The following is an 8956-nucleotide window of genomic DNA, read 5'->3' as shown; positions in this document are numbered from 1 at the left end:
CCTTTAATCCCAGCACTTGGGAGGCAGAGGCAGGCGGATTTCTGAGTTTGAGGCCAGCCTGGTCTACAGAGTGAGTTCCAGGACAGCCAAGGCTATACAGAGAAATCCTGTCTCGAAAAACCAAAAAAAAAAAAAAAAAAAAGATTGGCTATAAGCAAGCCTGTGGAGAAACTGCTCTAGTCCTGTGGCTTATGACCCCTGAGGGGGTGCTATGTCAAACAATTGTTTTACAAAGGTCACACATCAGATATCCTGAACAACAGATATTTACATTATGACTCATAGCAGTAACAAAATTGTAGTTATGAAGTAGCAATGAAAATAATTTTATGATTGGGGGTTGCCACAACATGAAGAACTGCATCAAAGGGTCGCACAGCATTAGGAAGGTTGAGAATTGCTGCTGTGGGACATTGTTACATTTCTTTTTTTTTTTTTTTTTTTTTTTTGTTTTTCGAGACAGGGTTTGTCTGTATAGCCCTGGCTGTCCTGGAACTCACTTAGTAGACCAGGCTGGCCTCGAACTCAGAAATCTGCCTGCCTCTGCCTCTGAGTGCTGGGATTAAAGGCGTGCGCCACCACACCCGACTGTTACATTTCTTAATTAGTGGCTGATGGGGGAGGGCCAAGCTCCATTATGTGTGGGGCCATGTCTGGGTTGGTGGTCCTGGGATTTATAAGGAAGCAGGCTGAGCAAGCCATGGGGAGCACGCAGTAAGCGCCAGCCCTCCATGGCCTCTGCATCAGCTCCTTGTGCCAGGTCCCTGGCCTGTTTAAGTTCCCGTCTTAACTTCTTTCAACAGTGAACAGTGCTGTGGGAGCATGAACCAAATAAATATTTTCCTCCCCAAGTTCGTTCTGTCATGATGTTTCATCACAGCAAAAGTAACCCTAAGACATATGTATAAAATTCTCAAAGAATTGATACAAATTATTATATTTAAAACATCAAAGCCCACCCTAGTGACCTACTTCCTTTAGCAAGGTTTTACTTCCTAAATATTTCATAGCTCTCCCCTGTAGTGCCACCAGCTGGGGACCAAGTGTTCATATACGTAGACCTGTGGGAGATATTTCTCATGCTGGTCACATGTAGGGGCACCTCCTCCCCAGTCTGAGTCACACAGTGGGCCAATGGCAGATCTCTCTCCAGAAGAACTGGTGCTTTCTGTAGGTCAGTTTACTGTGGTTCACTGAGCATGTGTTTCTCTTGGGTTTGTTTTTTTTTTTTTTAAAGCTATAGACATGTAGATTATCTGGTTTGTTCTATGTGTTAAGAAGTAGATTACTGTCTCTTTTGACTTTCCATATACAAACTGGCAGAGAAGCTGGCCTGCCTAATCTCTGTCCTCCAAAACAGAGTTGGGAAGGGCAAAGAGCCGTGAGAGAACATAGCAGATATGCGGACATGTAAAATTGGGTATGTATATACGACGTGAGAACAGAAGCGGAGCTGTCTAGGGGAACACAGAGGGCCTATAAGAGGAGGGGGAGGAGAAGTGGAAGTATGAGCGTGAATGGGTTCAACACTCAGTGTGTGTGTGTGTGAAAGTGTCCTTATGAAAACAGCATGGATATCTATGGAAAACGATTTTAAAGAATGCACAGTGGTGAATGTGCTAAACACTTACACCTAGTATTGTAATGCAATGTTGTACTTGAAAGATGAAAACAGTAATATTTCAAACATAAACTACAATAATGGACACAATCTACACTCCTAGGCCAAACCAGAAATTCCTCGATTTTTTTCCTTTGCTCTTCCCCTCCTGCTCTCTTTCTTCCTCTGAGGCAAGGCCTCGCTCTGTAGCCCAAACTACTCTCAAGCCTGTGGCAATCCTCTTACCTCATCCTTTCAAGAACTGGGATTACAGATAGGAGACACCACACCCTGATAGGCATGCTTCTTTAAGAAAGGAAGGTGACAGTTGAAATAGGGACTTTAAACTATTGACAGTCAGTGCCCTGAACTATAGGTGTGTGTGTGTGTGTGTGTGTGTGTGTGTGTGTGTCTAGCCTGACTTCAAGGTTTGATATGTAGTACAGTCAGTTAGGGAGAGATGGGGGATGAAAGTGCATGAAATCAAGAACAAGCTAGAATTAAAATGTATGAACTAGAGCCCAGGAGTGCAAACTGCAGTCCATGTTCATCTTCACAGCCTGGATGCCCCAAACAAACTGAGCCCTTCTGTTATGGAAGTAAACACACACACACACACACACACACACACACACACACACACACACACACACACACACACAGTGTGGGAGAAGCAGTGACCAAAGGACAGTCCTACTGCAGAGGCCTCAGTGCCCCATACCAATGAGGGGAGTGAGGCAGCTACCTCATTCTTACCTTCCAGACCACACAAGATTCACAGCTCACCCTCACTGCAAAGCTTCAGGGGCAAAGAATTCTGGGAATGCAGTTCACCTCGGCCAGGTTGTCCTATTACAAAGGCATTTCATACATTAACCTGCATTCCATCAACCTACTCTCTGGCAGTTCTAATCTTAGAACTTTTCAGGACGTCTGTGGCATCTTTTCCAACTACTCCTCACGGTCTTCCATCTGCTTCCCCACAGCTTCCTCATCTCCCTTAGTTCCTTATGACGCCACCGTATTGCCGACCTCAGTGAATGAAGTTCAAGACAAATTTTGACAGACTGCTTTCATGGTTGCCATGCAAATGGCCTGTCTCCCAATCTATCTGCTCTACTGAGGTTCCTCTTGATCTCTGCAAGCATCTTCTAGAAGCAGTTCTGTCCCAACCTGGATTATTGCTATGGCCCTTCTTCCACTGAACTTCTATAGGACTCAGCCCATGGGAACTAGAGGAACCTGTAGCTTGTAAGTGTCAGAACTTGTGGAACTTGTAAGTTTCAGAGTCTAATGCCTGAGAAGTTTGAGTTCCAAGGCCTGAGAGCAAAGAATGTCCAAGCTCAAGAAGAAACTTAATGTGACCTCCCTCTATTCTGCCAGTCAATATAGCCCCTGATGGGACTGTGAAGTGCCCTCATTGGTGGAAGCTAATTTGTCTTTCCTCAGTCTACTAATGATTTATTGAAATAACCTCGCAGGTATATACAGAAACAATGTTTTACCAGCCTTCTGAGCACAGCCTGGGTTATGCTGGTTGACATGAAAAATTTAATTATCACAAACCTCTTCATCACCTCCCATTTCTACCTTTAAGTCTTGTCTTCTGTTACTCAAGGCTCCATATAAACATGAAACTGTCTTATATCAAGTAATACCTGCAAATCACCTCTTTCACAAATGCATTTTACATTACTATAAATAGAAGCCATCCAAAAGATAAGGTATTAGAATGCTGGAGTAACTTCATTATGCAAGAACTGCTCAGCCACCCACTAATTATAACCTGGGAGACCAGAGAAGACACTCCCTTCATCCATGCTTTAAGACCTGTGTTATCTAAATTAACATCTCTTCTATAGTAGCCTTTAATGCTGCCATTAAACTAGGATTCTTCTATTCAATGGAAGGTGAGATAGTGGGGTGACATTTCTTGTCCATCTTAACCCCAAAGGACAAAGGGTTGCTATAGCAGGGAATAGACAAAGTGTCCATCACAATGGTGTAGAGTTTTGTAGTTTAATAGATTTTGATATACTTTCATGAGACTGAAGTAATTGGACAGTCTACAAATTCTGATTTGCTTTGGGTGTACACATGCTTAACACACACACACACACACACACACACACACACACACACACACACACACACNACACACACACACACACACACACACACACACACACACACACACACACACACGAGTGAACACATGCACATGCACAGTCCTCAGTCCAAAGTAGAGAAGGTTGACTTAAGTCCCCAGTAGACAGCTACTGTAACTGTGAACCCTCAACTTCTCATGAACCAGATGGCAGGCTTCTCAAAGAGCCCTGCTATGTTATCATGGATGGAAATGAGAAAGCTTCCTCCTTCCCATTCCACAGGGACCCTAGGCCATGTCCCAGAGTGACTGTGCATAGCGGAGAAGGAATAACTGGAAGGTGGGTGTGCTGCAGACTATTTAGACAGTGACATTAATTTTCCTCCCAAATACTTTGGTTGCAGGGAGGACAAGGCCTTTAGCTTGAGCTCAGCTCACAGTGGCCTGCTCAATACCTGAGCCTATTATGTGATTATTTCCCCAGTAGAGGGGATCCCCAAATCGATTTTCTAATTGACAAAGTGAAAATCAGAAAGAAGTTTCTAGAATTATCTTTACTTGTGCAAATGTTAAACCAAAGGAGATGCAGAATTCTTGGGGGATTTAAGAGACTAGTGTCCTCACAGACATAAGGAAGGGTGAGAAAGAACACACACGAAGCAGCTGCAAATAGTTCCACCTCAGCCGTTTCCTTATATGTTCTTAGGCATGGTCAATATATCCTTTCTGAGCAATGTGTAGTTACATGTCTATAATTTTAACACTAGGGAGCATTCCTGGGCTACACAGAAAGATTGTGTCTCAGGAAACTGACAAAGTGAAATAAATCAGGAGATAGATACACATTTGAAGGTGAAGAATTGGCTGCAACATCTAGTCCCTCCTATTACCTAAAGAAGGATTCACAGCATTTAGTGAGCTTCTAATCCTGAATGCAAACTAACATCTGAGAAAGTTCTGTAGTGAACCCCAAAACAGACTAGTTCCCTAACCTCTCTAGATGACATTTTATTCATTCATATATTTACTTTTTGGTGTTTTGAGTAGGGTCTCTATGTAGCGCTGGCTGGCCTGGAACTCATTGTGTAGAGCAAGCTGGCTTTGAATTTGCAGAGATCCTCCTGCCTCTGTCTCCCAAGTGATTAAAGGTGTGTGCCACCATACCCAGCTTCTCCTGTTAAAAAATAGTTTCTAGTTTGTTAGATTCAAGAAAGACTGACTGAAAGCCAGGTAGAGTGATGCATGCCTTTTTTTTTTTTTTTTTTTTTTTTTGAGATAGGGTTTCTCTGTATAGCCCTGGCTGTCCTGGAACTCACTTTTGTAGACCAGGCTGGCCTCGAACTCAGAAATCTGCCTGCCTCTGCCTCTCAAGTGCTAGGATTAAAACCATGCGCCACCACCGCCCGGCTGATGCATGCCTTTAATTCCAGAATTTAGGAGGCAAAGGCAGGCCAATCTCTGCATTTGAGGCCAACTTGGTCTGCAGAGTGAATTTCAAAACAGCCAGGGTTATACTGGAAACTCTGTCTCAGAAACCAAACCAAACCAAACAAACTACAAAGAAAGACTGAATGATTCACTCAAACTACCCAGTTACTTTGCAAGCTGCCCATTGTAAATTTGATGTTTGATCCTCCAAGCCAAATAGTAGGCTTTCATGGTTGTATTCTATTGTGAACTGGAATTGTGGATGCCAGATTGGATTTAAGCAGGCCCCAAAGGCACACATATGAGCGGCTGGATCAGAGTCGTGGTTTTTTGTTTGTTTGTTTGTTTTAAGTCTCACGTAATCTGGGCTAGGCTTCTCTTGCCAAGGATGACCATGAACTCCTGATATTTTCTTGCCTCCACTTCCCAAGTGCTAAGATGGCAAGGTGTCTGCTACAACACTTGGCTCGTGTGGGTCTGATTCCCAAGAAGCTGCCTTCTTTTTCTCAGCCTTTATCTTTGACTTTGTGACCATTTCTTTATGCTTACTTCCCTAAGAAAGAAGAGGCTGGGAGCTGATTACAGTTGGTTTTCAGTACATGTCAACACCACACGAAAGCATACCCAGCACACCCAGGAGTGGCATGACAGTGCTGATGGGGAATTCTGCCAGTGAGCAACTGGATATGAATTTACTGCTACTCTCTGTAATGACCTTAAAAAACAAACAAAAACCTTTCTATACAGAAAGCAGATTACGCACCATTTAGTATTCCTGGATGTCTTGCCTTTGACCCGAACACTGAATTCATGCCAAATAAAGAATAGCAATGAACCAGTAACCTCGGAATTGACTGCAGTTGTCATGTTCCATTCCTCTGAGGTTGTCCTGAAGGAGCAGTGGTTTGGTCAGTTGTGTGGTCAGCTGGATGGTGACACTTTCAGGGACAGAGGCTGTCTTCCAGGTCACACACTCTTCTCTGAGCAAGCAGCTTTCTATGATGGTTTCCCACCTTGGGTAAAGAATGAGAGGAAGGAAACAGGGTCACGTCTTCCTATTGCTAACAGCTACTTAGCAAAGCTTAGGCTTCCAGTCCTCTCAACCTGTGCTTTGTTGATTTAAACATCTTACTTCCGGCAGAAGAGTTATCTCTATTGGCAAGAAGACCATGGTGCCGTTAAACTGAGACTGCGACCTAACCACTTTGAACTTCTCATGTCCCTGAATCTCCTGGGGGTGGGGAAGGGGGAAAAAGACAAAAACCCAACAGGTGGCTTAGTAACACTAGCTAGTGTGATTGATTTTAATCCTTAGGAATAAATTAGTTTTCGATGTTGAGGTAAGGAGGCGCTGTTTCTGGACATGAGCAGGGTTTCTGGAGCTACCTCTTCATGTGCCCGTGAGAAGGAACAAAGATAAGTTGGAAGCTTCGGGACTATGGCTCACTGTTTGTTTACAAGGTAACTGTGAGGTTCTGGGTTCAATTTCCAGTATTGGAAAGGAAAAGAAAAAAGGAGTTGAGTTGAATGTGTTTGTTTCCACCTCCTGAATTAACAGGAAGCAGAAGGATCAGGAATTTGAGGATAACCTGGGCTTCGTAGCAAGTCCAAAGCCAGCCTAAACTAAACATTTAGGCCTGTCCCAAAACAACCAAACAAACAAACAAACAACAAACACCCCAAGATGTGAGGATGTATTCAGTGAGAGCTTGTTTAGCATGTCCAAGGTACTGGGTATGATTCCCAGCAAACCATACACACACACACACACACACACACACACACACACACACACACACACCAGAAAGCTATAATAACCCAATGTAGCATGACTCCAGAGCTGGAGGTCCTGCAAGTACACAGGTTTGAGTCAACCTTCAGGAAAGCTGAGTTTCTTGTTGCCTGAGATCAGAGAACACTGGGTGAACAGTGGGAAAGGGGATCAGAATCTGCCCAAGCAGAAACAAAGATGGTAACAGTAATGCGTACTATTTTATTCGCTAGGACCATGTTCTGGTATGCATGCACATATGAACCTTGCTCTTTTTCTTCTCAATCTTTTGCTTTGGGGTGTTAGCTTTGTACATTAGCGTTTACATCACAGATTATCAAAGGGAAAGAGAGACTCAGGTAAAAGATAAAAGGTCATCCAAATGTGAATCTCACTTGCTTGTCCTTTGCTGAGGGAAGTACAGTGTCTTTAAAGCTCTATGAGATCTAGTTGAAGCTTGTGAAATGGAAGCACGGTTATCACTGCTGTTATCATTGTTTGAAAGTGGTTAAAAGAGCATATGGATTGTTGGCAAATTAAGAAAGAAGTCCACGCCAACGTTCTGCTGCCATGAGGAATGTTCTTTCCCTCGTGGGTCTGAGTTTTAGTCGTCTGAAGGAAGAGCATATGTGGAGTTTCCAAGGCAGCAGTGACGCACTAGGTTTCAGATGTCTGTCATGTCAGATATTGTGATGGCTGATCACAGAATCCCCTGTTCAATCTGTGTGTGTCCTCAGTTTCACATCTTTATTCAGCTTATAGAGACAATAATATCGCAGGAGCCTTTCCCACCACTCCCTCTTGGTGGTCTTACATGGGCAGCTGGTTATGAGTAGATAGTCTGGTTTTCTTTCAGTTCTCAACTTGCCCACCTGAGAGGGCTTCTATTGGACAGGGAACTGACTACTCACTGACAGTTAATGGTGTTCTATTTGTTTGATAGGGATGGTGGTGGTCTGAATAGGAAAGGCCTCCATAGGCTCATAGTGTTGAATCCTTGGTCATCATGGGGTGGCACTATTAGGGGGTGGAGTGGATGTGGCCTTGTAGGAGAAAGTGTGTCACTTGGGAGTGGACTTTGGGGTTTCAAATGTTTAAGCCAGGCCCCTTGTCTCTCTCTCTCTGCTTGCTGCCTGCAGATCTACATGTAACTCTCAGCTACTTCTCCAGAACCATATGTGCCTGGGTGTCACCATGCTTCCAGCCATGACAATAATGAACTACATTTCTAAACTGTAAGCCAGCCCCAATTACATTTTTTCCTTTATAACAGTTGTCATGATCATGGTATTTCTTCACAGCAACAGAACATTGGCTGAGACAGACAACTATTATTTTTCCGTGATGACCAAATGTCTTTTCCCACCAAATTTCCCCACTCATGTCTAAACTCATGGGTTTAAATACATTTCTCCAGTTGCCATCTTTGGCAGACTCTGAAATCCTAATATACAGTAGCTTTGCTCTCATTTATTATATAATATTTTTAAATTCCCATTATTACTTCTTCTTTAGCTCATTAATTATTTAAAGTATGGTTTTCTTTTTCCAAGAATGCAATATTACTTATATTCTAATAGCCTCACATTTAATTTCACTATGCTTCAGGAACTAGTAGCTATGTTCTGAAATTTTCTGGAATATTTTATGTTTATGTGCAAAGATCAACAACCTTTTTGTAAATAGCCAGAAAGTAAATATGATAAACTTTGTGGCCCATGTCCTCTTTACACTGTATCAATTTTTACTTTATATAACTTGGTCCTACACATTAATTATATGTTTAAGCCTTTTTTTTTTTTAAGATTTATTTAATTATTGTATGTAAGTGCACTATAGCTGTCTTCAGACACTCCAGAAGAGGGCGTCAGATCTTGTTCCGGATGGTTGTGAGCCACCATGTGGTTGCTGGGATTTGGACTCTGGACCTTTGGAAGAGCAGTCGGGTGCTCTTACCCACTGAACCATCTCACCAGCCCCATGTTTAAGACTTTTATATCTTCTTGGTGACTTAAACTTCTATTTAAATAATTATGAATGTCCCTGTTGT

The sequence above is a fragment of the Mus pahari genome, chromosome 2 (genome assembly GCF_900095145.1).
Source record: "Mus pahari chromosome 2, PAHARI_EIJ_v1.1, whole genome shotgun sequence".
Classification (NCBI taxonomy): domain Eukaryota; kingdom Metazoa; phylum Chordata; class Mammalia; order Rodentia; family Muridae; genus Mus; species Mus pahari.
The sequence above is the reverse complement of the archived record's forward strand: the minus strand, read 5'-3'. Positions refer to the sequence as shown.